Genomic DNA, 27,989 nt, shown 5'->3' on the forward strand with positions numbered 1-27,989 from the left:
CACACTCAGGCAGCCTGCATTCGTGCATGTGGCTGGCTGCATGGACAGGTAGAAGCCCAGATCTGCAGCCCTGGCCCCTGCAGCCACCCTGCCAGGGAACACAGGGTTCTGGCTCTAAGGGTTCAGGGGTACAGGGTGTTGGGTCAGGAACTCCGCAGTTCAGGGATCTGAACGGGAAGGAACTTGATTTCAAAGCCTGCCCCAGCCATGGTATGAGCCCTGTGTGCTCACAGTTCTAAGGTTTTCCTCCAGGGACCTATTCAGGCTGGCACTGACTCTTGGTACTGTGCCACCCGAGCTGCAAGGCCCCCAAAGGCTAATATCCAGGAGAAGGCATGGTATCCCATGGGGCATGGAGTTTCTTGAACCCATGTAAAGCTCCCACCAGGAGAGCAGCAGCCCAGAGGCCCCTGGGCTTAGCCTCTGTAGTTCACCAGCAGTTCTTTCCCCGGCTTGTGGCATACAAGGGACTATCTGGCAGATTTCAACAGATATAACAAGCCCCAGACAGCAACCCGCACAGAACTGGGTGGGAGCCAGACCTATGTGTACCTTTTACTGGCTGCTATGGAGGTCCCACCCACAAGGACCAATGAGAGGCCCTAAGGGGTCCCCTGCAGGTAAGGAGACAAGGCAGACAGGGCCTGACATGGATTCTGCCTGATACCCACAGGGTACTAGAAATGCCCGCTCAGCAGGGGACACCATGTTGAATCAGGCCCTGCCCTCAAGTGAAAATGCAGACCCATACCTTATAGGGTGGACACCATTGTCACAGCAGCTAAGGGCACATGATACACAGTGTGGAAGGCACACCCACTGTGCAGCAAGGGTCCCCAAGTCACCGCCTCTAAGGAGTCCATCTTGGGCCCACGGCCCCTGTCCACAGAAGGCACAGCATCTTCTCAGGGGCCCTGGAAGGTCCAGTAGTCAGGGTCTCAGGACTGTCAGCATGCAGCTAACATGTGAGAGATCACAGGGTCCAACCCCAACTCCTGGGGGGTGGGGATCCAGGCCGGCCTGGCACTCCACAGCAGGACTGCCCAGCGCTCTGCCCAGGAATCTGCAGCCCCCCGGGGAGGCTGGATCCTGGATCCTCCAACTCTGTTACCACTTCTACTGGAGCCACACCCAGATGTCATGGGTGGGTAAGAAACACGAGCCACAGGGGAAGAAATTGCGGCCCAGCTGGAACCCCAGTCGATGGACTGTTCATAGTCCAAGTCCAAGAGCCGCCACTGCCCAGCTCACAAGCCTGGTCCGCCTTGTGATGTCACCTCCCTCAAACCACTGTGTGACAGACCCGCACAGCCCCCAGGACAGGGCACCCATCCTTTGAGCAGTCCCAGGAGGAGCTCCTCACCCTGTTCTAAGATGAGAAGCCCGAGGCTCAGACTACGCCACCAGCAGCAGTCCTGAGGGGCTGAGATGGGCTTCTGAGCCAGCCCAGAGTATGGCTTTCTTTGTGTTTTCTCATTACGGTGACTAAGGTCTTCAAGGCACCCTCAAGTGGCCCAGCCCTCACCCAGGGCCTGCCTCACCCTTAGGGATCCCTTCCCCATCCCACCCCGAGCCCAGGGCTCTGGGGCCAAGTGGGCAGGAAGGGGGATGGAGCTCTTGGAGGGAGCCAGGGCCGCATGCCAACACCCTGGAACACACGTCAGAGGGTCGCACAGAGCCGCGGGAAAGAGCTCTGACCCGGCCTTGGAGGCCACATCCAAAATAGCTGGCCAGCACGGTGAAAGCACTCAGCCGGGTGCACGTAGGCCTCTGGGCCCGGGTGCTGCCAGTCTGCCCATGGAGGTCATGGCTATTTCTGGGCTGGCCTGGTGGTGAGATGAAGCCACAACACCCCTAAAGAGCCAGTGTATGAGCGACACTGAGGCCCGGCCGGGAAGGCGCCCTGGGACATAGTAAAGGGGCCCAGGTGGCCCCAGGCCCTGGGGTACAGCAGGGGGAGGAAGGGGGCCTGAGACCCTGGACGTCAGTGGTCAGTTTCACATCTGCCCGTTGGACACAGCGTGCGCCAGGTCTGCACCAGGCACATGGGTAGCAAGGCCACGAGCCCCGCCCTGAAATGGTAAAACTGGGGTGCCACAGGATTCTGCTCGCCGTGCCCAGCCGCTGTGACTCTGAGCCCAAGCTGGGGAGGATGGTGTCACTGAGCACATTTGTTGCACACGTCACTGCACACATGCAGGCATCTCAAGGGACTCACACACAGACCCCGACAAGCCCTACCCCAGAGGTGCCAACGCAGGGCCCTGCATGGGCTACCTCTACCAGGAGTCCTTACCCAAGACAGAGATGCCTTCCTCAGAGGACCGTGCCAGGTATCCTATGGCCCCACTGGGGACTCTCAGTGAGCAGGTTTCCCACAAAATCATAGATGAGGGGACGCCACCCTCTCATTGTCTCACCTGGGGCTTGCTCCAGTGGCTGTCTCAGGGCCATCCCTCACAGACTGTTATCTGCTTGAAGCATGGCCTGGTCTGTCCTGACTCCCTGGTATGAGCTTTGATGCTGGGTCCAGAATCTGAGTGACACTCCTGTTTTTCAGAGCCCTGGGTCCCTGGAGCCCATACTCTGAGCTAGGTGCCATGGGGCTCAGAGACCCATACTCTGGGCTGGGTACTCATGGGACTCAGAGGCCCGTACTCAGGGTAGCGCCCCCTTCTCAGAGCCTTTCTCCCAGGTACAGAGACCTCTGGGGAGGGGCAGCCAATGTGTGTTCCAGGGTGTGTCTGACAGCTCAAACAACATGGAACCTCCTAGACGCACATCTACACAACTTAGCAGGACAGCACCAGCCACAGCTTACTGCTGCCCCTGTCACTGCCTGGCCACCAGCCTAAGCCAGCATGCTGAGCAGCTTCCCAGACAGACAGAAAGACTGAGCAAGTCCTGGGAGGTGGACATGGAAATGAGTGTGCCAGGCCCAGGTACCTGTCTGGCTCCCAGACAAGAAGGGAAACTCCTCCAGGCATTAAGGGGTCACGGGCAGAGGGACCCAAAGACACTTCACACAGCATGGCACGTGACTGGAGCTGCTCTGGGCTGCAGTCCCTTCCAGGCCCTTGTGGGCCTGACCATGGATCCCAGGGCCAGGCAGGAGTTCATGCCACTATGCCTGGAGTAGACAGGAAGCTGGGCACAAAGGGGACTCTCAGCCCACGCACCCTACCCCTAGCCAGGATCCTAGGAAACCCTGGGAGTGGAGGGAGCTCAGAAGACCTGGGCTCTCCACTCTCCAAGGCCCAGTGTCCAAAAGACAGCTCCCAGGGCGAGCAGGGACCTTCGCCCCACTTGGCAGCACTGTGGTCAGGCCACTCAGAAGGGTCAGCCAGACATGGAGGCTCTCAGGCCTCCAGGACAAGGCCAGACAAGGACCCGGGAAGGCAGTGCTTCTGCCCCGTGGGGACTAGGAGACCTTGCTGCTCCTCTGTTGTGGCGAGGCTATGGGGACCCACAAGGAACAGGTGACAAGGAACAGTAACCTCATGGCCCAGGAAGAAAGAGTGGGTCACCCACATGGTGAGGCCTTCTGTACAGAGGCAAGGTCCTAAGTGTCAGGGAAAAGCAAATGAGAACACACCGGCCCTGATCTCTCCAGACAGACAGACTGTTTACTGAGAGCCAACAGCAAGGGGCAGTAGCCTTCCCGCGCAATGAAGGCGGAAGCCCTGGGCCAGGCTGGGCTGCAAGCTTATATGGAGGAGCCTTAGAAACAAACTGTACCAGCTGCACTTTGATAAGGAACTCGAAGCTGTTTGTGTCCTTGTTCAGAAAAGGCTTTTTTTGGCCATCTAGGCTAAGGGGAGCACATCAATCAGGGAAGGTGTCAAACTTAATGAGGCCGAATACCTCTGTTGCTTCTTTACTGCTCTAGGGATAGTTTTTAACTCTTTAGTTCCCTTTAGTTTTCAGGGAAGGCTGTTAACCCTCCATCCTTACCACATCTCACCTCTGGGCCTCAGGGAAGCCCAGATCCAGTACCCCCAGTTCCCACTGCCGAGCACATGCAACCAGGGCCATGCTAGTCCCCAACTAAGGAACTGATGAAGCACCAACCTTAGCACCCACGCAAAGCCAGCCCTGAGGGAGCTGTCAGTGTCTCCCCACTGAGATGAAATTCCAATAATACAAAATCCCATAACCATCCTAAACATGCTATCATTTTATGTTCTGAGACAGGGTCTCATACAGCCCAGGCTAGCCTAGAACTCACGATACAGCCAAGGCTGACCTTGCATTCTTGATCCTCCTGCCTCGCCGGTGCTGGGGTTCCAGGAGTGACTCATCCTAACTATTTTAAAGTACACAGCCTCACACATGGAATCCCAGCAATTGGGAAGCTGAAGCAGGGAGACTACTAAGAGTTCAAAGCTAAGCTGGGTTACCCTGTTTCAAAAATAAAAACGATAAAGTGGCCTTGTGGTTAAGAGACGCAATGCTGTGTAGCCACCAACTCCATATCTTCATCCCTGCTAAAGAGGCCCAGGGCCCAATATAATCCCAGCACGCAGAATACCGAAGCAGGGAGACTGCTATGAGTTCAAGGCCAGCCTGGACTACATAACAAGATTCGGTCTCAAATTTTTTAAATTTACAGGGGCTGGAGAGATGACTTAACAGTTAAGGCACTCGTCTGTGAAGCCTAAGGACCCAAGTTCGATTTCCCAGATCCCACATAATGTGGTGGCACATGTATCTGGAGTTCATTTGCAGTGACTAAAGTCCCTGGCATTCCCATTCTCTCTCTCTCTCTCTCTCTCTCTCTCTCTCTCTCTCTCTCTCTCCTTTCTCTCTTCCGCTCTCTCTAATAAACAAATAAATAACAAAAAATATTTTTTTTTGGTTTTTTTGGGGCAGGGTCTCACTGTAGCTCAGGTTGACCTGGAATCCACTATGTAGCCGCAGGGTGGCCTCGCACTCACGGCGATCCTCCTACCTCTGCCTCCCAAGCACTGGGATCAAAGGTGTGTGCCACCACGCCCGGAAAAACTTTTTGATTTACAAAAAAAGAGTGGGAATGTAGCTCTGTGGTAGAGTGCTTGCCCAGTACACTAACACCTGGCACCATAAGAGAGAAGGGCAGGGAGGATGGGAAGCAAGTGGGGAGGGAAGGAAGGGAGGGAAGGAGGGAGAGAAGAAGGCAGAGTGGAGGGAAAGGAAGGGAAGACACACCCCTGTAGCCATGAGCAGCCACCTCTTTCTCCAGCCCCTTGAGCTCATGGGATCTGTGGGCTTGCCTGTTCTGAATAACTTCATGTAAATGGGTCTCACATGTGGCCTTTTTAAGTGACATTTTCTTGCCATAGCTTGTCAGTGCTCTGTTCCTTGAATGGGCTGGATAATATTCCACTGTGAGGACATGTCCACATTCTGTTTACCTGCTCCTTGGGTGGGTCATTTTGAGGTTTGCTTGGAGACTGAGCTGGGCTGTGCTAGATAGACCCCACAGGGGCAGCAGCAGGGGAGGAGGAACATGGTCTGCAGCCATTCCACTGAGGTGCAGAAACGCAGGGGCTCTGAGGCACACCTGGAAGGAACAGGGAGCTCAGGCTTTGGGGAGTCAGGCAGACGTATGGGTGTGGTGACCAAAAGGTGGGCTGAGTCCGAGGCAGGGAGGGCAAGGGGGCTCCTAAGGAGGGCCTTGCCCGCTCCTGGACTCCAGATGGTGAAGACGGCTCAGAGAAGGCCTTCGAGATGGGAAGGAATTATGAAAGCACTTGGCAAAACTGCAGTACAACCTTGTACATAAAGCGAGCCCAGAGTGGGAAAGGTTCCCATTTAGACAGAAATTGCAAGTGGCAAAGCTGGCTCCTGGGAGAGTTTGGGGACTCAGTGCTTCCGGCCATAGGACCCTGAATGTTGGATTCTGATGGGAAAGAAAAGTGGCAGCTGGTCACTGTCCTACAGGCTGGTCACCATTCTGTGGGCAATGCACTGGCACGTGAGTGCACTCATTCACAGGAACCTATTTTTTTTTTGTTTGTTTGCTTTTTTGTTTTTCGAGATAGAGTCTCACTTGACTCCAGGCTTACCTGGAATTCACTCTGTAGTCTCAGGGTGGCCTCGAACTCTCAGCAATCCTCCTACCTCTGCCTCCCAACCGCTGGGATTAAAGGCGTGCACCACCCCGCCAGGCCACAGGAACCTATTTGAGCACAGACAGTGGAATGGATCCCCGGGGGATAGCTCAGCCCTGAGTAGTCAGAGACCACCTTAGGACTCTAGGGACTGTCCACTGCTGAGCTACCAAGATACTTGAAGGGTGGCATTTTGTGTAAGGGCCCAGCTGCAGCAAAGGCAGGCAGAGAGCGGAGCAGTCTGTGAGAAAGGCATTCTGGCTAGCACATGGCTCTTGGAGTCACTGTGGGCACTAGCAGGTCTCCCATCCCCATCCAGGTCTGTCCCGAAGTCAAGTGCAAGGTGAGGACATGCCAAGTGTCCAGAGCCCCAGACAGAGCAGCCCTGGGTGAGTGACAGGTGAGACCGTGATGAGCAGTGAGCCAGCTGCCTAGAGCTGCCTCCCCAGAGCAGAGCTACCTCAGGCGCCCTGAAATCTTGCAGCATCCGCTTGGAGCCGACCCCCACTGGGTATCCAAGGTCTCCCAACCCTGCCCTGACCTCTGTTCCCTCCCTACTGACAATTTAGGTAAACTGACTTTCTCAGATCTACATGTACCACAGAAGGACTGTTAAACCCTGACCACCACCAAGGTGACAGTATCTGCATATATCCCTATGACCTCCGCCCCACCGCCATGCCCCTGCCCACTGTGCCAGCCAAACCTGCCTCCCCAAATGTTCCCATAGCTTGCCAAGTACACTGCTGCCTTGGGGCCCCTGCAAAGGCCACCCCTGGCTGGGATCCCCCTCTGCTCTTCCAGCACACCTCCTCTCCATCGCTTGGACCCCAGGCCTCCTGGGGTAATACCTGTCCAGCAGCTCCTGGCACTCAGCATTGCCCAACCTCCAGCCTTGCTGTCTTCACAGAGCAAAGCTCCCCTGAGGTGTGGTACCACGCTTTTCTCTCTAGTTCTCAGCACTGCACCCAGTAGGTGGTCAATAGATGCGCAACTGTTTTTAAGGGCCTCGTGAAGGAGAGGCAGAGCAGGGACCATCACACCCAGCACTGAAGAGAACGAGGGCAATTCCTGGCCAGAAGCCTGCCGCCAGCAAGGTGGAGGAGGACCCAGCCTGCCAAGGTCCCCTCACCAGGTCTGGGCCGAGACAGGAGCTGCAGCACTTAGATCCAAAGCCACACGTTCGTGTGTGCTGGACAGGGAGGGCTCCGTGCTCAGAAATCCAGCTGCTGAAGTTCTCTCGCCAAGACAACCCGCAGGCCTCCAAGGAAGACAGGGCATGCCCAAGCACTCAGAAAGAACCAGAGGTGAGCCAGGCGTGGTGGCACACGCCTTTAATCCCAGCCCTTGGGAGGCAGAGGTAAGAGAAGTGCCATGAGTTCGAGGCCACCCTGATACTACAGAGCGAATTCCAGATCAGCTTGGGCTAGACAGAGACCCTACCTCAAAACAAAACAAAAATTTACTACAGTCACCTCTGCATGGAGCCGAGGGCTCAGGATCGAGGGATTCCAGTGTGAATATGGCCACAGCTACTCCCTCAACCAGAGCCAGGGCCCCAGTACTAGCCTGCAGTAGACCTGGGCAGCCTAGGCAGCAGCCCCCACTCCTAGGTGCACCAGCATGGGCAGCAGATGGGCAGCCCATGGGCAAGCTTCCAGGGCTTGTGGCGAGGCAGGGGTCTGAAAATTTGCAATGACTTCCTAGACACTCCAGCACTACGCACGGCCAGTGGCCAGAAGGGGCTAGACGTTGGTGAGGGAGGGACCTTCTCTGCTACTTCTGCACACAGTAACCACGTGGCGAGGGAAAGCATGGGGCTCAGGGTGGGCAGGGGCAGGCTTCGTATCCACATTTATTCCCAGCTGGCTCCTCCCGGACCCTCGGCCCAAGGCTGCTCAGGGCTAGACTGCAGGACAGCACCCAAGAACGCAGCCCGTGCTTGGGACCAGTGACCTTGTGAAACTCCACAGTCGCCACTCTCCCCACTCTGTTCATGGAGCCTCTCTTCCTGCCCACACTGGCGCAGCTGCCACCGAAGTCCTGCGCAAGCGCCTAGATCTCACTGCAGCCCGGTTCCAAGTGCACTTCCTCAGCACGGAGCAGGGCCTGGAGAGGACACTTGTCAAGGGAAGCCCTGGCAAGTTCCAGGGAAGGCTTTGCCCAGGTCCACAAGCCAGAGCCTCCCAGAGGGAGGAGAGGTGGAGGAAGGAAACAGCTGAGGCTGAGGGGCTGCACCCGGGCCTCTGCATGCCATCCCCAGCTCTCCAAGGTGACAGGCACGAGGCTGCCCAGAACCCAGGCTGTAGAACCATCCCAAGGCAGTACAGGGCTGGCTGGTCACTCAGGCTAGTCAGTGGACACGGGGGTCGTCACAAATATCAGAACAGCTGGACATGTCTTACGGGGCAGAAGTGTGTGCCCCCAAGTCTGCTCCAGGCATGCCCAGCCTGATAGGCTGACCAGTGGCTTCTGGGAGGATCCTGAGAGAGAGATCAGGTCCTGGGGGAGGTGGCAAGGAGAAGGGTCTGCAGGATGATTCATTTCCCTCCAGACCCTGCTGACTAGACCTGTCCATTTCTCACCTCCACTCCTGCCTGCACGTCAGAGTACGACTGTCCACAGTCAAGACCACTGTCTTTCTGTTACCGCTCCTTCTTCCTAGACCCCTTCCCTGACTACAGCCCCAACCCCACAGTCTCTGATGTCAGGGAACCCCTCCAGCTCCACAACCACATCACATACCAGCTTGGGCTGAAGCTGGAACGGTCTGTGCCCTGTGAGCTTCAGAAGTCAGGGCCATCTAGGCCTCCTCTGAGTCAGAGCCTATGGGATGGGTAGGGGTGCTGGCAATGGGATAACTGGCTGAGCCCCACTCTGGCCTCCGTGCCACAGCACCCAGCTCCCAACACTGCCTGCCTCCATTCTCCCAGCTCCCTACCCCCTTGCCCCACCCGGGGAATCCACAGTAAAAGCCACTAGCTGTCCTCACAGGCTCGGGAGCCCCTGGGGACGGCCCTTCCGGTGACTTCCTGCCAGGGAGGCCGGGGGAGGGTAAACAAGCCCTCCAGATGGTTTCCTGCGCTGGGCAGCCGTGGGAACTGCCGGCCAGTGGGAGGAGGCCCTGAGGGCGATGGGAGCAGGGAAGCCTTCATCCCTCTTCAGCAGAGGCCTCCCAACAACATCCCCCAAAGAAGGCTCAGTGCCCACTGACAGAAGCGAAACCTGAGGCCCAAGCAGGCAAGGGACAGCAGAGGTCCGCAGCAGAACCTCCTTGGAGCTAATCCACTGAGGACCAGCCAGAAGCAGGCAGCTGGCTAGGATGGAGTCCTCCCGCACACCTGGAAATTACTGTCCTTTGGCCTTATCTGTAAACAAGGGGCCAGAGTGGCTCCAAGCCACTGCACTTTTTTGCCTGAGAAATGGGAGAGCAGGTGGCTTGAGGATTAAAGAGGTGCCCTGGGCCAGCACCCACTTCCAGTACCAAAGGGTTCAGCAGGAGCCCTTCCAGGTGAGGGCTCTACCAAACCTGGGCTCTGAAAGGCACATGTCAGTACCCCGATCACCCCTCCCTCCATGCCAAATGCTAGCACCTCCTAGAAGCCCACCTGACTACCTGGCAAGGGAGGCCACATTGTGTGCTCTAAGTTGTGTGAACACAATCCTGCTTAGCCTCAGGGTCTCTCCGGGGCAGGACCACCCCTCTCTGTCTCTTCCTACTCCTTTGAGCTGGCAGAGACTGGGGCAACAACGAAGTGGCCTGAGGCGGCAGAGTGAGGCAAAGGCAGGTGCCTGCATCCTCAGATCTCACGTAGCAGCCAGGATGGTGACAACTGGGTGACAGGGCACAGAGCCACAGACGCCACCAAGAGACTCAGTGTCCAGATGCACGTCCCTGGCTGTCTAGCGCCTCCCTTATGAGAGGCCACCATGGGGACAGGGGTGGGAGTTGGGGGAAGACCTTAAACAACAATCAACCCAGACCCAGGGATCAGGGCCAAGGGTGCGATCAGGGGAGGGAACCATGGTCAAGGCCATGGGAAACTCAGTGTGATGCCGGGCATCCTGTTCCCGTGGAGCTAAATCGACTTGCGGAAGGCCAGCACCCGGGGCACAGAGGTGTGTCCTGCGCTTCTCGAACGTTTATGTGGAATGTGCCCAGTCCACAACGTGACCAGTATAGCGTCTGGCCGCTTCTGTCCCCACTATGAGTTCCAGGGCCCTGCAGAGCTGCCACTACAGGGCCCCTGCCAGCCCCAAGAGCACCACTTGGCAGACAGAGAAACTGAGGCACTCAAGGACAGCGCCTCTGAAGGTCATAGGCCCAGAAGAAAGCAAATGCATGTCATCACAATCAAGTTCATCCACAGGCAGCCCCCCTTGGGTGGCCAGGGCTCAGTGCAAGGCATCCAGATGTGTGCTGACCCACTACCTGTCCTTGGAGGGTCCTGCGGTGCCCTCCAAGCTCCCGTTTCCTGATCTGAAAACCGAGACTAGGAAGGGCAGGGCAGGGCAGGCCAAGGTCAGCCCAAGGCCAGCAGAGGCTTGGCTGTGCTCCCTAGAGCCCAACAGAGGGACATGGGAGTCACTGGGAGTCCTGGGTACCCCCGGGCACCCCCGAGCTCCTCACAGAAATTCCCAGAAGATGCTGAGACTCTGGGCAGCCTGCCAACGGGAAGCAGACCCTGAGGGAGGGGCCTCGGCTTGGCCCCGGGTGGGAAGGTTAAAGGGAAATGCTTGTCTTGGCAAAGACCCAGGGTCAGCGAGGGATGCCAGGGAGGGCTTCCAGAAGAAAGGGTGCACCTCTCGTGGGTACAGACAGTACAGACTGGTGGGTGACACTGTGGACAGCAGCAGGGGTCATGATGTATGGAGGGCAGGGATTCTAGGCAGAATGGACAAGGGTAAGCAGGCCAGGCAGGAGGGGTGGGGGGCAGGGACTTTTGGGCAGAATGAGGGATCCTCTGGACTCAGCTGAGCCTCTTCCAGGAAGCCTGAGTCACAGGAGGGCCCCAGGCAGAGTATAGCCAGGAGCCCCTGTCCCATGGGAAGGGGATGGGGCAGGCCCACCCACTGCCTTCAGTCTACCTCCTCTGCTGGGCCGGCCCTGGCTTGGGGTCTATGGAGGGTGAGGCTGAGGCCATGGGAACAGACTCCTGGAGCTCCTAGGAGATAGAGAAGCCAGAAGCAGAGGGTCCACCACCCGCTCTACAGAGGAGAAACTGAGGCGCCACAGCAGCCTTCTGGCCTGCGGCCGATCACCCCCTTGGCTGTCAAGTCTGGATGTCAGGGACACTAAGGAACACAGGCCTTTAGAACCCAATCTCCTGGCTCAGATCTCTCCAATACAGCAGCCCCCAGTGGAGTCTTCCTCTTGACGCCCACTCCCAATCCCCACAGGCCAGGATCTAAAATTCTCCATAACTCCTGCTGCCTATCTCTGGCTCCCACAATTAAGAAAGAAGCCGGGCTGGAGAGATAGATGGCTTAGCTGTTAAGGCGTTTGCCTGCAAAGCCAAAGGATGCCAGTTCGACTCTCCAGGACCCATGTAAGCCAGATGCACAAGGGGGTGCATGCATCTGGAGTTCGTTTGCAGTGGCTAGAGGCCCTGGTGTGTCCATTCTCATTCCCCTCCCTCTCTCTCTCCCTCCCCCCCCCCCGTAAATAAATAAATAAGAAAAGTAAAGAAAGAAGCCACAGCATACTTCAGTCCTGAACTCCCAACATCCCATCTAGTGGCACATGCAGGAGGGCTGTTGAACTCCTGGAGGTGTGTACCTCAAACCACGTGAGCAAGCCACACCCCAGATCTGGGCCAGCCTAAGCGTGCAGATAAGAACAGAGACCATGGGGCTAATGGCCATCCAAGGGCCAGCCAGCAGGGAACCTGGGCCCTGATCCACCTCCCGGGTTTGCCCACTGGTGCCCTCCCCCAGCGTCTTACTAGGACCCAGGGGTCTTCATCCAAGGCCCCACTCTGGCCCATCATGGTCTCCCCACTCCACCTGCTCAGACCACACAGGGTCCTGTGTCCTCATCTCTGTGGATCTGGGCATGACAAACACAGGAAAGGTGGGAGCTGTGCAGAGCCAGGGCAAAAAGGACTGGGCAGCAGGAGGGGTCACGACCCCCACAAGTCTGCCCACACAGGTTTGTGGGCAGAGAACAGCAGAGCTTCACTCCAGCACCCTGAGAGGTCAGTGTCTGTAAAGGGACAAACGCCAGTCATAGGTCAGGCAAGCCATTCATTGGGGTTCTCACGTCCACCCCACCTGCCTCACCAAGGAGTCCCCCATACCAACACCTCCCAGCCACCTAGAGGAACAGGCAGGCCACACAGATTCAAGAGCCACCACTTCAAGAGAACATGTGACCTCACAAGGTGACAGCTCCACCGAGCCACACCTCGTGCTGAGCACTGGTGGGAATCTGTCCTGCAGTGGCAGGCACCATTCAAGACAGGGCAGGGAGGGGTTTGGTACCCCATAAGCACACACACCCTGGCAAACATGTTTCCAGAGCCTCAGTTTCCTCGTCTGTAGATGATGCTATCAGTCCTGCCTCCCTGAACTAAGGAGGCAGAAGATGGTCAGGGCCCAGAGGAAGTGGCCCGGAGCTGTGCTGGGCACAAGGGCTTCCCATGAGCAGGGTAGAAGCAGCCAGACTCAGGGCCTTCAGCCAGTGGGCAGTGCCACCCAGGGCGATGCCTGCCCCATGCAGGTGGATCTAATGAGCCAGACCATGAAGGTGAAGCCCCAGGTATGTCCTCAGGACCCTCAGTGGGCTCGGGATGCAACAGCCCAGCCTCCTGGCTCAGCATGCCCAGCCTATCAGCTACTGGGTCGCTTTCCCACTCAACAGAAGAGACACTGAGGCTCAGAGGGTGCCATGACCAAGCTGGTACAGACAAGCTGACCCTTGTGAGGGCCACTTTCCCCATCACCTGCAACTCATCCCTGCTTTATCCCCTCCCGGCCACTCTCCAGTAGGAGAATCTCTTGCCCTGCATTTGGGTGCAACTGGGGTCCATGTGGACGGCCATGAGACCCACACACTGCTGGCTCCCTGAGCAAGGAAGACCAGGTTGCCTATGGGAAACCTTAATGTGCACAGCAGCTCACTGGCCACTGAGGTCCTCATCCAGATGGTCACAACCCTTGCCTAGTCACTGAGCCATCCCCAGAAAGGAATACAGTACCACAGTGGTGTGCTGGTCCCCAAACATGGTTGCCAGTGTCCAGATCCCTATTCTTCTGCTAGCAGAGTGGCCAGGGTACATCTTTGTACACTTAGGTCCTTCCCAGCTGCAAAGCTCACACCAGGGTGAAAGGATTGGGCAAGATGCCATAAGGGCCATGCAGTCACCATTAATGGTACCACTGTGCCACAATTACCAGCTACTGCTCAAGGGCCACCTCCTATGAATTCACCTGGTCACTCAGGGCCGGGGAACCACACTCATACCAGCCAGGCCTCTTTCCTTTTTACATTGCAGGACAGTCCTGGGGAAGGCCAGGCCAGGCCAAGATGGTGCCAGGCATGCCGTGATAACTACCTGGCACCACTCTGATCCCACCTCTGGGGCAGATACCCGTAAGGAGTGAGGTTTTGGGGTGGGAGACAGGTAGGTGGGCATGTGTTCTGGGATTCAGGAAGGAGTGGGTCTCCTAAGGAGAGGTGACACATGCCTACCCACACTTTCCAGTGCCCCCCCCCACAAGAGTCCTAGAGAAAAGTAACCAGGGAACAGTCCTCAGTGGCTGTCTTTTAGGGCTCAACCCCTAGCCAAATTGAGACCACATTGAGCCTGGTCCTGCAGTTCCACCATATGCCCAGAACAGCAGCCACATATGTCCCCAAGGCTTCTTAGGGCCACCACTCCCCCTGGGCTTGGCAGCCTGAGTTGTCTTTGCAGCAGTATCCTTGACCCAGTTCACAGGGGCTAGAGTGAGGCTCTAGAGAAACTGAGGCACCCTGTGAGGGAAAACACACACCCCTTCCACCAGATAACTCCTTCAGAAGCCCCAACCTTGCCCTTGGTGCCCTGTGATGCCACACTGTCCAGGGCCAGCCTGTCCTCCCAGGGCACACAAGGAGGGATCCTACATGCACACTACCAGCCGCTCATACCATGCCTCCTCCTGAGCCAGGGCCCGTGATGGGTGCTCCTGCCAGCTGAGCACCCAGGGTATCCCCGGGGGCTCACCCAGGCATACCACCTGAGCTCCATGGCTGAGCCCCAGGGCTGAACCTCACAACTATTTTTGCCAGCAGAGCTATCATTCCAATTTTATGAGAGAAGAAAGTGCTGGGCTAAACAATACGTACTGGCCAGAAACTCAGAAGCCAGCCCTGGGCCCTAGCCCAGCCCAGCCCAGCCCAGCCCACAGATCTGCGTATGTAGATGCCAAAAAAGCCACTGTGGTCAAAGACTTCAAGGATCAGAGAAAGTAGGAACAGCAAGAGCAGCCAGGATGGAGGTGAGGCAGCTAACAGAGTGCCCTGAGTAGCCCATGAAAGCTGCCTATAGGAGGTGGCTCGCAAGGCATGCAGCCCAAAGAGAGGGCATAGCATGGGTGGTCAAAGGTGAGAGCGAACAGTTACAGTGGTCTAACTAGGGCCCTTCCAGAACAAGGCAAGGCCAAGGGCTTGGGGAAATAATCATTGCGCCTCCAGCCACCAGCCCAGAAGCTCCCTGCTCTGCCCCTGGACAAACGCCATTATGACACCATTACACTCTTCTGGTGAGCTGTCTCCTGGGATGCATAGTCACCATCTAGATGGAAGTCCCCACGGAAGCCACTACATGGTCCCTGCACAGTACGGCAAGTATCAGGAGGTCTGCACCATCCTCACGGCCAGCTCTGTGTGCTATGTCTCAACCCCAGGGCGGTGACGTTGAGCTGACAGCTTGGTGGCATTCACAGCCCAGGATCTGCTGAGGGCTCCAGGTCAGTTAGTGCCACTCCTTCCCCACCCCCCGCCAGAGGTCCTCCAGCCACTTCCCAATCCACCCACCCCTGGTGTCCCCAGACCTCTCAGCATTCAAGCTGCCTGCCCATCAGAGGCCCTTCATGCCTCCCCTCCTGCCTGCACGCCCACTATGACTACACAGGCTAGCCGCTGTCAACCAAGCCTAGCTCCAGCCTGGGCACTGTGAGAATGACCCTCCCTAGCTGGGGAAGAAGCCCCGGGGGTGGGTCAAACCCAGCCTGGAGGGCACCTCGAACACCACCTGCATGGCTCACACGTGCGTGCAGGGCTGCCCACCCCTTCCTACCTACCAACCGCAGAGGTCCTGAGGCTGGCTGGACTCATCAACAGCCCCCTCCAAGTCCAGGCAAACATCTGGGGGTGGGCAGCTTCTTGAGAGAACATCTGGAGATAGTTCTTGGATTCTACAGGGTCAATGTGGCCTCTCCCCTTTTGTGTCCACAGCAAAGGGGCAGGGGCAGCGGTATGGGGCCCGGAAGCCCACCTCACCTCAGAGGGCAAGCTTGGTGCCCACCCATGTGCCCCTCTCAGCAGCCTGCAGAGTGGGGAAACTAAGATACTGATGAGGTCCACAGGTTGGGGCCCTGGACCAGACTCCACCTTTCTGGGCCTCCATCTCCTCAATGAGACTATGGGTTAGTAACCTCAGGCGAAGATTTGAGGCCACAGGCTTCAGTGTCCAGTGGCTCCCAGCTGGTCGGCGGCCTCGCAGCGTCCGCACCAGTCTGCCACCCAGCACCAAACATCGCAGTCAGAGGTGACTCTAGAGCACACGGCAGGGAGAAGCTTAATATGGGGGTGCAGCTCCCTGTGACGGCCTGGGCCTACACTGCTCCTCAGTGACCCTGGCCTGCAGGGTCGCCATGCGCCACCAGCTTAACCCTGCTGGCAGCCCCCTGCCCGACCCTGTGCCATCAGGAGTCAGGGGCTTAACACCCACTGCTGACCTGCTTCTGCAGCCCAGCTGCCCCGGAAGATGCCAGAGCAAAGACGGGTGACCCAGAGACATCCCCACGGGAGGGAGGGAAGGCCGTGGAGTTCTGTGCCTCCGGCCACGCCGAGGGGGAAACTGCGGCACGAGTCGGAGCAGAGACAGGTCCTGAGCGGGGGACTGGGCAGGACGAATACGAGACGGCATGGCAGAGGAGCGGTCTGGCCGCCGGGAGGCAGCAGCGGCTGTGCTCTGGCCCCGCACGTGGCGGCCGCGGGCACCGGGGCCGGTCCCCGCGGGGAGGCCGCAGGAGGCCGGCGCGCGCTCCCGCCTGCGCAGCCCCGAGGCGGCGCCCGCGCCCGCGCCCGCGGCCCCCGCGCGCCCCCGCCCGAGCGGCGCGGTGGAGACTGACCTGGCGGTCCGGCGCCGGCACGACGCGACGCGACGCGGAGGACTCGGCACGCGCGCGCGCGCACGGGCGCCGCCTCGGAGTCGCCGGCCGGGGCGCGCGCCCGGCGCGCCGGGTCACGTGGGGCACGGCCCAATGGGAGCGCCCCCGCGCCTGCTCGCGCCCGCGCGCGCCCGCGAGACCCGTCCCGGCAGTGGGGTGCGGACGGGGGCCGCATCCAGGCCGGAGGCCCAGGCTAGGAGCCTCTCAGAGTTTCCGCAGCCTCGGTCGCCACCCGGGCCGCTCGGAGCCCGGTCCCCTTGCCCCAGGAGGTCTGGCTGGGCACGGGCAACGTGGCGGCAGGTCGCAGTGGCTCTCATAGGAGGTGATGTTGGAGTGCAGCGGGAAGCCGGCCGGAGGGGCGAGTGTACAGTGGTGCCGAGAAGGGAGGTGAGGCCAGGAGACCGCCCCCCTTCCTCTCCATGCATGGAACCTGCACATCCTTGGGATCCAGGGACTGGACAGGGGTCCCCTATCTGGGCAAGCTTGGGCCCCAAGTAATCAAAAGGCCGCGAGTGACTTTTCAGGGCGCTACACGCACTCAGCCGTGTTCCCTTAGGCCACTCTCCTCGCTTCTGAAGCGGCCCTTCCATCCATTCTCCGTGGCCAGAGACCCCAGAAGGCAAAAGAGAGGAGGCAAAGTCCCTCCTTCGTGTAGCATCCTACAGGACCCCATGGCACTGGTGAAGGCCACTTGACTGGGCCCCTAGCCACCCTCTTCCTCCAACAGACCAGGTTCCTGTTCAGCCCAGGGCCGTTGTACGTGCTGTTCCTTTTGCTTGGAAATTGGAAATGCCCCTGGCATCTGTTTCTGCCTCCTCTGGAACCCCAGCCTACCCTGGCAGTCAGTCCCTCAGCCCCTCTGTGCCACCTGTTGTGCCAAACGCACACGCACACCCCACTGATCCCAGTGCAGATGGAGACCTCATCTGGCTTGTCCAGTACACTTAGCCTGTCGTAAACTGTAATACAGCAGGTGTGCTCTAGATCACAGGTACCTGTACGGGCTGATGGCACCCACAGGCCTAACTCCCATGTGAGCATCGGGGCAGGGGCTAGGGTGGGTCAGAGGGCAGAGCCTTGCAGATCTAGGGTCACGCCTCAGCACATCAGCTTTTGAACCCTCACACGGCCCATTATGTAAGGCAAATTCCCACCTTGTGTAGGGAGACACAAAGACGTTAAGCAGAGTACCCGGCTGGTACTCAGGACTCCTACGATTCACGCCCACAGCTGAGTGCCTTGTTCACGGTGTGTTCAGAGGTCCGTGGGGAGGTCAAAACATCTGGGGTCCATCCCAGAGCTGAGGCCCCGAGAAGAAAGGACAACTCACATCACTCCCACCTGCTACCATGAGTTCCACTGCCACAGCAGCTCCCAGCTGCAGCTTGTGCTGAAACGGGGGTCTGTTTAAGGGGCTGATTTTGAAACCGTTAAGGTCAATCTCACCTGCACAGCACCCACCTCCTTATGTTTCCTGCTCTCTCCTGCCCAATATTCAGGCGTCCTGTCCCAGCCAGCTCTGCTGGGAACAGTGGGTCTGCCTTCCCCCACGGGCTCCAGAAGCCTGTCTCCTCACACCAGTTCTGTTGTCCAGTGTCCAAGAAGAGACCTCTGCCTGGTAGATTCCAATCCACGCCTCAGACTCAAACCTAGTGTTCCATCACATCTGCCTCACCCCACGGGGAAACCCTGCCACCCAGTTCCACAGGGGAAACCCTACCATCTGGTTTGGTAGATTAAGAGGCGGAAGCTCCAGGGAGGCAGAATGGAGATTGGAACTCAGGCCTGGCAAGTCAGTGCCCGCCAGCAGCCGAGGAGCTGGGTGGGGCTGGAATGGGGTGGGGTGAGAAGGAATCTGGTTTCATGCACTCAGCTTGCCCAAGAGGAGGCAATAGCACCTGGGACTAGGTGAGGGAAAGGTGGAGGCCGAATCAGGCCTGGTCTCAATATTCCAGATGGGCATCCTTCCTGCATGGGAGCTGGAGGCATGGGCCACACACGACACATGCACCCCCAGGCATTGGACCTGTCTGCCCATCTTCGGCAAGTACCGCCTGGGGTGGGGGGAGGCAAAGGGACCCAGAGCCACAAGCCCACTGGGACAACAGGATCAGCAGCTTAGCTGGAGAACAAGGGCAAGGCCAATGCTAAGTGAATTTCCAGGAGCTGCATCCGTCCGTCAGGCCAGCAGGACTGGCCCCAGACCAGCAGGGCCATGAAGGAGGGGCCAGGGCTGGAGACGCAGAGCCAGCCATGGGGCAGGGAGGTACTGATTCCCCAGAAGTGGTTCTTGAGCCATATGCCCGAGTTCCACGAAGGAACCTGTGACTTGACTGTTTCCTTGTCCTTAGACATAGTGGAAGGAACAGTTTCTACTCGTAGCACCATTGAGAGTAAGCACCAAACAAAAAAGGTAGTGTGGTCATGCTTGCTTGTTTCTGCCTGCCCTGGAGCACACACCCCTTAAACATTCATGACAAAGGCCCTTCCAGAACCTTCCTAAAGCCCTGAGGGCCAGACATCACTTGTCACATCAGGTAAAAACAGAAACAGAAAACAGGGTGCATCTGAGAGCCAGGCTCCAAGACTGCCATTGAGTTCTCCTGAACCCCTGATCTCAGCCTCTGTCTTTCTGGGGAGCACAGCTCCTCCTTCACCCCAAAGAGCCCACCACCACCCATCTCCAGTAGCACTACGCCCTGAAGGGCAGAGAATGACCAAGGGCAGTGCCCACCTGCGGGGTAAAACCAACAGCAGATACACACCGCACTGTCAAGTCCTGCTACCCTGGAACAGCTGGGACACATGCTGGGAAGTTCAGGAAGTGGTGAGGGGACCCCACCTGTGTGTTGCTCCCTCACCTGGGAGCTCCTGAAATAACCCACCCCCAGCCAACTGCAAGCAAGCGCAGGATCTGCTGTGAGGGGCGCCGAAGCAGGAGCTTGTCCTGTCCCAGACAAGAGCGGAGAGCAGGAGGGAAGGACTGTGGAGGTCATTCTGGATGTCCTCATTCCCGCGTCTTCTGTCCTGTAGCCGTGCCACTGTGAGGATGAAATTGTATGTGAGCTAGTTGCATGACTCTGTCAGGAAAGATTAGGAAGTTTGAGGGGGACCTGAGAAGGGAAGAGAGCCCTTCATCTGGGACTCCCGGCTGAAGCTTCTCATCAGCAAAGAAGCAAATCTTCCAGAACAATTAGGAACTGAATAAGGACTTTCTTCCTTCCCAACTGCAAGCCATTGCTCCAGGAATCTCACCTGAAACTGCATCTAGAATAACCAGCCATGTCCTACATCCCTGTGCAAACCCAGTGACTCCTGGCTTGATCTCATCACATTGTGGTACCTCCTGAGCCACCCCATAATTTCAGTGATGGAAGAAGGGAACAGAGATAGAGACCCAGTGAGCAGTGGACTTCCAAAAGGCTTTTAGAAACAGTCACAATAGCCCAACACTCATGCTCTTGAAAATGTTTTCATCCTCTTTCTGAGCACCCCTTCTTTCTCCTAAAAGATTTTCTTTAAAGTTCTTTTAGGGCTGGAGAGATAGCTTGGCAGTTAAGGTGCTTGCCTGTCCAGGACCCACATAAAGCCAGGTGCATGAAGTAGAGCATGCGTCTGTAGTTCATTTGCAGTGGCTGGAGGCCCTGGCATGTCCATTCTCACTCTTTCTGTCTCTTTTCTACCTATCTCTGCTTGTAAATAAAATATTTTATTTATTTGAGAGAGAGAATAGGTACACCAGGGCCTCTAGCCACTACTGCAAATGAACTTCAGGTGCATATGCCACCTTGTGCATCTGTCTTATGTGGGTACTTGGGAATTGAACCTGGATCCTTAGGCTTCACAGGCAAGTGCCTTAACCACTAAGCAATCTCTCCAGCCCATAAATAATATTTTTTAAAAAGCTCTTTCATAAAATTTTCACCTCTGCTTCACACCAGCTCTTCCAGGGATGTTTTCCTATGTCCAAGATATGAATCCTGGGTTTAGCCTGAGTTGGGGTCCCTAAATGTCTGGGAGAAATCCTCAGGCTATAGAGGGTGCCAGTGTGGAGCTGGGTCTCCATCCCTTCAGTGCTGACACAGTGATTATCCATGCTGGAAACCAAACACCCTTTAAGCATCCTAAAATATCCCATCTCTCGTTCTGTGGGCTCTGTGGTTCTCATGAAATGCAAATGTCAGCCCCCGGGTATAGTCGCTCATCTGTGGTCACCTGGGCTAGGGTCGGCCTCCAAGCTGCAGTGTCCATGCCGCCCATAGAAGCCTCTCTGGGGGCAGCATAGGTGTCCTCACCACAGCATTCCCCAGACAGCATGTCCAGGAGGACAGGGCAGAGGCCCATGGGTGGTGTAGCCTCAAACAGCACATGGTGTCTCCTCATTGACCCCTGTAGTCACAATGGTGTGGAAAAGGAGCCTGTAGCCTGGGCTCCACAGGATGGCTGGGCCCTTGTGTGGTGAAAAGGTACTCCATTTTCCTTCCCAGTGGAGTGCATGGGGGTGAGCTGAGTTCCAGGAGCTCATGCTAGAGGAGGAGAGCGGGGGAGGGACCTTGGAGCCCGTGCCTCTGCATAGAGACTGATGGCAGCATCTCCTGCCAGCTTAGACCCCTGTGGCTCCCATAACATACTTATTTAGCACTGTGCCAAGCTGCCCAGGTTGGGGGCACAGATCAGAGCTGGAGAACCCACTCAAGACAGCTTAGGTATGGGAGTTAGAAGAACCCAGGAAGGTGTGTGGACCTGGGATGCAGGACAGTCCATCCCAGACATTTGCTCTAGAGGGGAGGTCTGGACACAGCAGACAAAGAAGCAGGAAAGGGGGCTGGGGGCGATGCTCGTGGGTATAAAGTGCTTGCCTTGCAGGCGTGAGGACCTGAGTTCACATCCTCAGCACTCACTCAAAAGGCCACGTGTGACAGTGAGCGCTGGTAATCCCAGCGCCAGAGTGGCAGAGACGGGAGCCTCCCTACCATAAACCGGCTAGCTTGTTGAGCCCGGTCAGTGAGCCCTGGTTCAAGTAAGAGATCCTGCCCCAGCAGATAACCTGGACAGCAATTGAAGAGCCTCTGACCTCCACACGCACATGTGCACACATACATAGCACATACATATTTGCACGCCATACACAATACACCCTCCCCCCTACAAAAAAAGGAAAAACTGGTGTGTGTGTGCATGTGCGTGCATGCGCGTTTGTGTGTGTGTGTGTAAAGGCTAGATCCTGAAGAGGAAGGCGTGATAGTTGGGCGTCATGGCACAAGCCTGTGATCCCAGCACTCGGGAGGCAGAGGTAGGAGGATCACCATGAGTTCGAGGCCACCTGAGACTACATAGTGAATTCCAGGTCAGCCTGGGCCAGAGTGAGACCCTACCTCAAAAAAACAAACAAACAAACAAAAGAAGGCTGACTCTGGGTGGGTGAGGGCATGCCTTACTAGTATGGAACATGGAGTCCCTGTGGTTGGAATGCCCATGGCCTGGGCAAGAGCTGGGCTATGACCTTGGAAGGACGGCCTTCATGAGGGTCCTGTGACCAGGTGGTTCCCCGTGCCCAACCTTGTTGGTCCCTTGGCCTCATCTGGCACCTGCCACAGCATGTGGTGGCCCAGCGCCCAGAGGACCCTTTTGAGGTGCACTTCCACCAGCAAAGAGACCTGGACGCCAAGCTGTCCATTCTGCCTTGTGGGGGGGGGGGGGCGGGTAGAGCGTCAGCCACATTGCTCGGGGGCCCCCTGGTGGTGCCGGCTGTCAGGGTTGGCCAAGCAGGCTGGTCAGGCAACTAGCTTCATTGCACAGCTGTCTTTCTATTTTTTTTAAATGTTTTTTATTTATTTATTTGAGAGAGAGAAAGAGAAGGGCCTCCAGCCACTGCAAACGAACTCCACCTGATGCATCTGGCTTACGTGGGTCCTGGGGAATCGAACCAAGGTCCTTTGGCTTTGCAGGCAAGTGCCTTAACCGCTAAGCCATCTCTCCAGCCCACACAGCTATCTTTCTACACTGGGTCCCTGAAATGATGCAAAGGGTTCTGCCTAAGGACTGTCAGCCTGGTTCACATGCTGGAGTCCCACGATGGTGACATTCAGCAGTGTGACGGGGTTCCCTGCCGCCAGCCACTCAGGACAGGAAGCCAAAGTGCTGCAGCCCCAGCACGGGCTGGCTCCAGACCCTGGGCACAGAACAGAGACCCTGCCCACCCACTCTCTGCACAACTCCAGCCTGGCCCCCTTCCTCAGATCTCTGAGGCTGGGCACATCAGAGACTTAGGTGAAACACAGCCCTGGAGTGTCTGGGCGTTCTCCTGTGGGTGCCCCAAGGCATAGAACAATTCTCAGGCTCCCTGGCCAAGAGCAACTAGTAGAGACAGTGGACAGAGTGGAGTCAGGTGTTGTGGTGGTTTGATTCAGGTGTCCCCCATAAACTTAGGTGTTGTGAATGCTAGCTCCCCAGCTGATGGAGATTTGGAAATTAATGCCTCCTGGAGGGAGTGTATTGTTGGGGGCGGGCTTATGGGCTTTATAGCCAGTTTCCCCATGCCAGTGTTTGGCACACCCTCCTGTTGCTGTGATCCACCTTATGTTGGCCAGGGGGTGATGTCCACCCTCTGCTCATGCCATCGTCTTCCCCTGCCATCATGGAGCTTCCCCTCGAGGCTGTAAGCCAAAATAAATCTCTTTTTCCTAGAAGCTGCTCTTGGTTGGGTGATTTCTACCAGCAATGTGAACCGGACTGCAACAGGTGTCAAGATGCCAGGGTCCCCCCAGGGCATTCCTGGCTGTTGGAGCATATTAGGGAAACAGCCAGTCACACACCAACACCCCTATTCACAGAGACCGAGGTACTGGCAGAACTCCTTCAGCCAGAGTTCTGGTGTCGGGGCCTCCGATGTCACTAGAGACCTTTTCATTTCATCCCCGTTGCAGAAGTGGCTGGGCGTGGTGGCGCACGCCTTAAATCCCAGCACTCGGGAGGCAGAGGTAGGAGGATTACCATGAGTTCAAGGCCACCCCAAGACTACATAGTTAATTCCAGGTCAGCCTGGGCCAGAGTGAGACCTTACCTCAAAAAAAAACCCCCCCAAAAAAATTTAAAAAAAAAACATTGCAGAAGAGCCTATGTCTAAGTGATGCCGACCACCTACTCAGCCACCAAGGCCAGAGCCCAGAACAAGTCCTCACAATGTTTACAAGCATTGGTGGTCATTGTGCCCATCATGGGATTGGCGAGGTCAGTGCTGAAGAGAGCCAGAAAGTCACAGAAGACCAGTAGGTGCCCTGGGCCCTGAAAGTGAGGAGGTTCAGGCCTGTCTATGACTGGCAAGGAGGCACAGTCAGCTCCCCCAGCCAACTGAGGGGAATCGGGGTTCCCACAGAAGCCCTTGACAAGGAATAACTGGGCCTGCAGGTGGAGGGCCCTGCCTAAGGTCAGTAGCTGAGGGACAACCCAACTTCAGGAAGAAGAATGAGCAGTCACTTTCTACCTGGTTCTCCCGCCTCACCATCCCACTTCAGAAGCACCCCCCCCCCGCACTCTTCAGCCCTCCTTGGGCTCTCCCCACCATACACCAGCCCATATGTGGACTGGTGCTAGGTCTAGGTACCAGATGTGTGAGCTTGGGCAGGCTACCTGCCTCTGAGCTGCATTGTTCTCATCTATAAATGAATCTGGAGCATAGGCATGAAGGACTTTTAGGTCTGCGCACCACAGAGACCTGCTAATCCATGGTTCTGTGCTACCAGCCAGCCACAATAGCCGAGCTCTGAAATTAGCCAAGGTTCAGGGCTGAATGGATAAAGAAAAATGGGTACGTAATACACTCTGCAGTTTTATTCAGCCACAAAGAACAAAGATATCCTTTCAGGAAAATGGATAGAACTGGAGATGATCATGTTAAGTGAAAGAAGCCAGGCTGGGGGAGAGATGGGTATGACATCCAGGGGACTCATGGGGACCAAATGTGTGGGAAGGGGAATAAACATTGTCATTGTGTCTTATATACATATATAAAGATGTCATAATGAAACCTGCTATTTTGTACAATCAGCGCACTTTAATCTTAAAAATCAGAGAAAAAGTCGGGCGTGGTGCCGCAAGCCTTTAACCCCAGAACTTGGAAGACAGAAGTAGGAGGATTGCTGTGAGGTCAAGGTCACCCTGACACTACATAGTGAATTCCAGGTGGTCCTGGGCTAGAGTGAGACCCTACCTCAAACCAACAACAACAACAAAAAAAAAAAAATCAGAGGAAAATCTTGTTAAAATGAAAGTGTAGTGGAAACTGACTTAACAGGATTGCCACCCAGGGTCCCTGAGGTGACCCACATGAGCTTGGCAAGCCTTTAGGGCTCAAGAAGTGCCAAAAAATTATTTCTCCTAGCCTGACAATGAGCCAGAGGCATTCTGAGACAGGCCTGCCTTCAGCCCCAAGCATGGAAGAATGGATCCCAGTGTACAGATGCCAGGATTTGAGAGGCACCTGCGCCTTCTGCCCACCACAGTCAGAGTTAATGGAAGGCCTCCCAGCCGAGGCCGGGCTGAAGGGCAGGGAGCTCTCCCCACGCAGACCAGCCCAGCTCCGGGATCCGGCCACCCTAGTCCTCCATCCAAGAGCATGGGCAGAGTTGTCAGTTGGCCTCCACTGTTCTCTCCCAATCGAACATAGGGGTCTGAGCTTCAGGGGGGCGAGAGTGGAGGGGGGTCAGGTGAGAAGCTGTCCCTGTCCCCTGCTGTTCCTCAGTGGACAAGGCAGGTGGAAGATGAGCAGTCGGGAGAGAACATCAGCAAACTGCCCATTCTATGATGGTGTGGAAGGTCCAGTAGAGCTGACAGAGGGCCATGGGACAGCTGATCAATTGTCCTCAGAACTAGAATTGGGAGGCCATGCTGTGCCCACAAAGAGGAACATCAGGCCCTTGTGCCTGGAGGATGTGAGCGCCCTCTGGAGGAGCCTGGTGGAGAAACAGCTGTCAGCCTGCGGGAGGGGTGATCCACTGTGAGGTCAGGGGACGCAGCACTGCTGAACATGGAGGGCTAAGACACAGATAACTGATGCCCCTCTACGGTCGGGGCCACAGGATCCTCCTGCCCAGAGAAGGCAAGACCTGGCTTCCAGCCTCTGGAGCCTGAAGATGCCTTACTCGCCCCACACCTGGAGCGCAGGATCCACTCACTGTCCCCGTCACCTGAGTTGCCAGCAGTAGTCACTCAGCAACATAAGCTGAGTGAGGCCAGATGCGCAAAATGAAGACCCAAACCAGGGGGCTTTGGCATGTGCAGGCAGTCACCACCAGGGAGCAACACGGCTGCCCATGCTCTGGAGTCAGGAATGACCCAGTTCATACGACTGTCCCCGGCCCCCAGGCTCCTGATTTTAGAGAACTTTAGTTGTCACTGCCAGGATGTTATCATTCTAAAAATATGGCCCAGAGGGCTGGAGAGATGGCTTAGCGGTTAAGTGCTTGCCTGTGAAGCCTAAGGACCCCTGTTCGAGGCTCGGTTCCCCAGATCCCACGTTAGCCAGATGCACAAGGGGGCACATGCGTCTGGAGTTCGTTTGCAGTGGCTGGAGGCCCTGGCGCGCCCATTCTCTCTCTCTCCCTCTATCTGTCTTTCTCTCTGTGCCTGTCGCTCTCAAATAAATAAATAAATAAATGAACAAAAATATTAAAAAATATATATATGGCCCAGAGATAGTGACTTTTCTGTCAAGGGAGAACTCGCACGTTTCATTTCTTGCTTAGGGTTTGGTGTGTGTGTGTGTGTATGTGTGTGTGTGTGTATTGGTATGTTTTGTGTATATGTGTTCATGTGTGTATACATGTGGGTGCATGCATGGAGAGGACAGAGGTCAACATCTAGTGCCTTCCTAAATACTTGTCATCTTATTTTTTGTTTATTTTTATTTATTTATTTGAGAGCAACAGACAGAGAGAGAAAGAGGCAGAGAGAGAGAATGTGCACATCAGGGCTTCCAGCCACTGCAAACAAACTCCAGATGTGTGCGCTGTGTCCCCTTGTGTATCTGGCTAACGTTGGTCTTGGGGAATAGAGCCTCAAACAGGGGTCCTTAGGCTTCACAGGCAAGTGTTTCACTGCTAAGCCATCTCTCTGGCCCTCTCCATTTTATTTTTAATATTTTATTTATTTATTTATTTGACAGAGAGAAAGAGGGAGAGAGAGAGAAAAAATGGGTGCACCAGGGCCTCTAGCCACTGCAAACGAACTCCAGACACATACACTCACCTTGTGCATCTGGCTTTATGTGGGTAGTGGAAAATCAAACTCAGGTCCTTAGGAATTTTAAGCAAGCACTCTAACTGCTGAGCCATCTCTTCAGTCCATATTTTTTATTTGTTTATTTTAGATGGAGTATCATACAGTTCAAGCTGGCCTGGAAATTGCTATATAGCTCAGGATGACCTTGAACTTTTTAAAAAATATTTTTTAATATTTTATTTTTATCTATTTGCCATTTGACAGAGAAAGAGGGGGAGACAGAGAGAGAATGGGTGCGCCCTGGCTTCCAGCCACTGCACATGAACTCCAGCCACTGCACATGAACTCCAGAAACCTGAGCCCCCTTGTGCATCTGGCTAACGGGGTCCTGGAGAATAGAACCAGGGTCCTTTGGCTTTGCAGTCAAATGCCATCCCTCCAGCGCTAAAAAAAAATTTATGTATTTATTTGAAAGAGAGAGAGAAATAGGCAGGTAGAGAAAGAGAGAGAGTAGGCGCACCAGAGCCTCCAGCCACTGTAAACAAACTCCAGACGTGTGCACCACCTTGTGCATCTGGCTTACATGGGTCCTGGGAAGTCGAACCTGGGTCCTTTGGCTTTGCAGGCAAGCGTCTTAACCACTAAGCCATCTCTCCAGCCCGACCTTGGACTTTTGATCCTCCTGCCTCCTCTACATGTAGTTGATGTGGTGCTGTGGGCGGAAGTCGGGGCTTTGTGAGTGCTCAGCAGGCACTCTGCCCAGGGAGCTACATCCCAGCTCCTTATTTTTTGAGATGGGGTCTCTCACTGAACCTTAAGCTCACAGATTCTGCTACACTCTGTAGCCAGCGTGCCTGTCTCAATACCTCTCTGATGCTGGGATCATGGGCACCCACCACTGTACCCAGATTTTAGGTGGGGGCTAGGGATGAGAACTCAAATCTTCCTACTTGTACAACAAGCATTTTTTAATTTTATTTTTATTTATTTATTACTGTCAGAGAGAGAGTGAGTGAGAATAGGTACTCCAGGGCTTCTAGCCTCTGCAAAAGAACTCCAGACACATGCACCACCTTGTGCATCTGGCTTACGTGGGACCTGGAGAATTGAATCTGGGTTCTTAGTCTTCATAGGCATGTGCCTTAACCACTAAGCCATCTCTCCAGCCTGTACAACAAGCATTTTACTTACTAAGCATCTCCAGCCTGGCTGCTTGATTTTTTTTTTTTTAACAGGATCTCAGTGTAGCCAGGCTGGCCTCAAACGTGTGCTGAGAATGTAAGTGTGCACCACCACACCGAC

The 27,989-nt window shown here is 55.9% G+C and overlaps 1 protein-coding gene across 1 annotated transcript in view; it reads right to left on the minus strand.

Moving 5' to 3' along the window:
* Ptp4a3 (protein tyrosine phosphatase 4A3) overlaps positions 1-16,481 on the minus strand; it is a 32,228-nt gene extending 15,747 nt beyond the window's left edge. Inside the window, exon 1 of the mRNA XM_045143480.1 lies at positions 16,431-16,481. The gene's annotated coding sequence lies outside the window, so the exon portion shown is untranslated. The remainder of the gene's footprint in view (positions 1-16,430) is intronic.
* Between the last annotated feature and the right edge of the window lie 11,508 nt (positions 16,482-27,989).

This window comes from Jaculus jaculus, chromosome 2 (genome assembly GCF_020740685.1).
Source record: "Jaculus jaculus isolate mJacJac1 chromosome 2, mJacJac1.mat.Y.cur, whole genome shotgun sequence".
NCBI lineage: Eukaryota > Metazoa > Chordata > Mammalia > Rodentia > Dipodidae > Jaculus > Jaculus jaculus.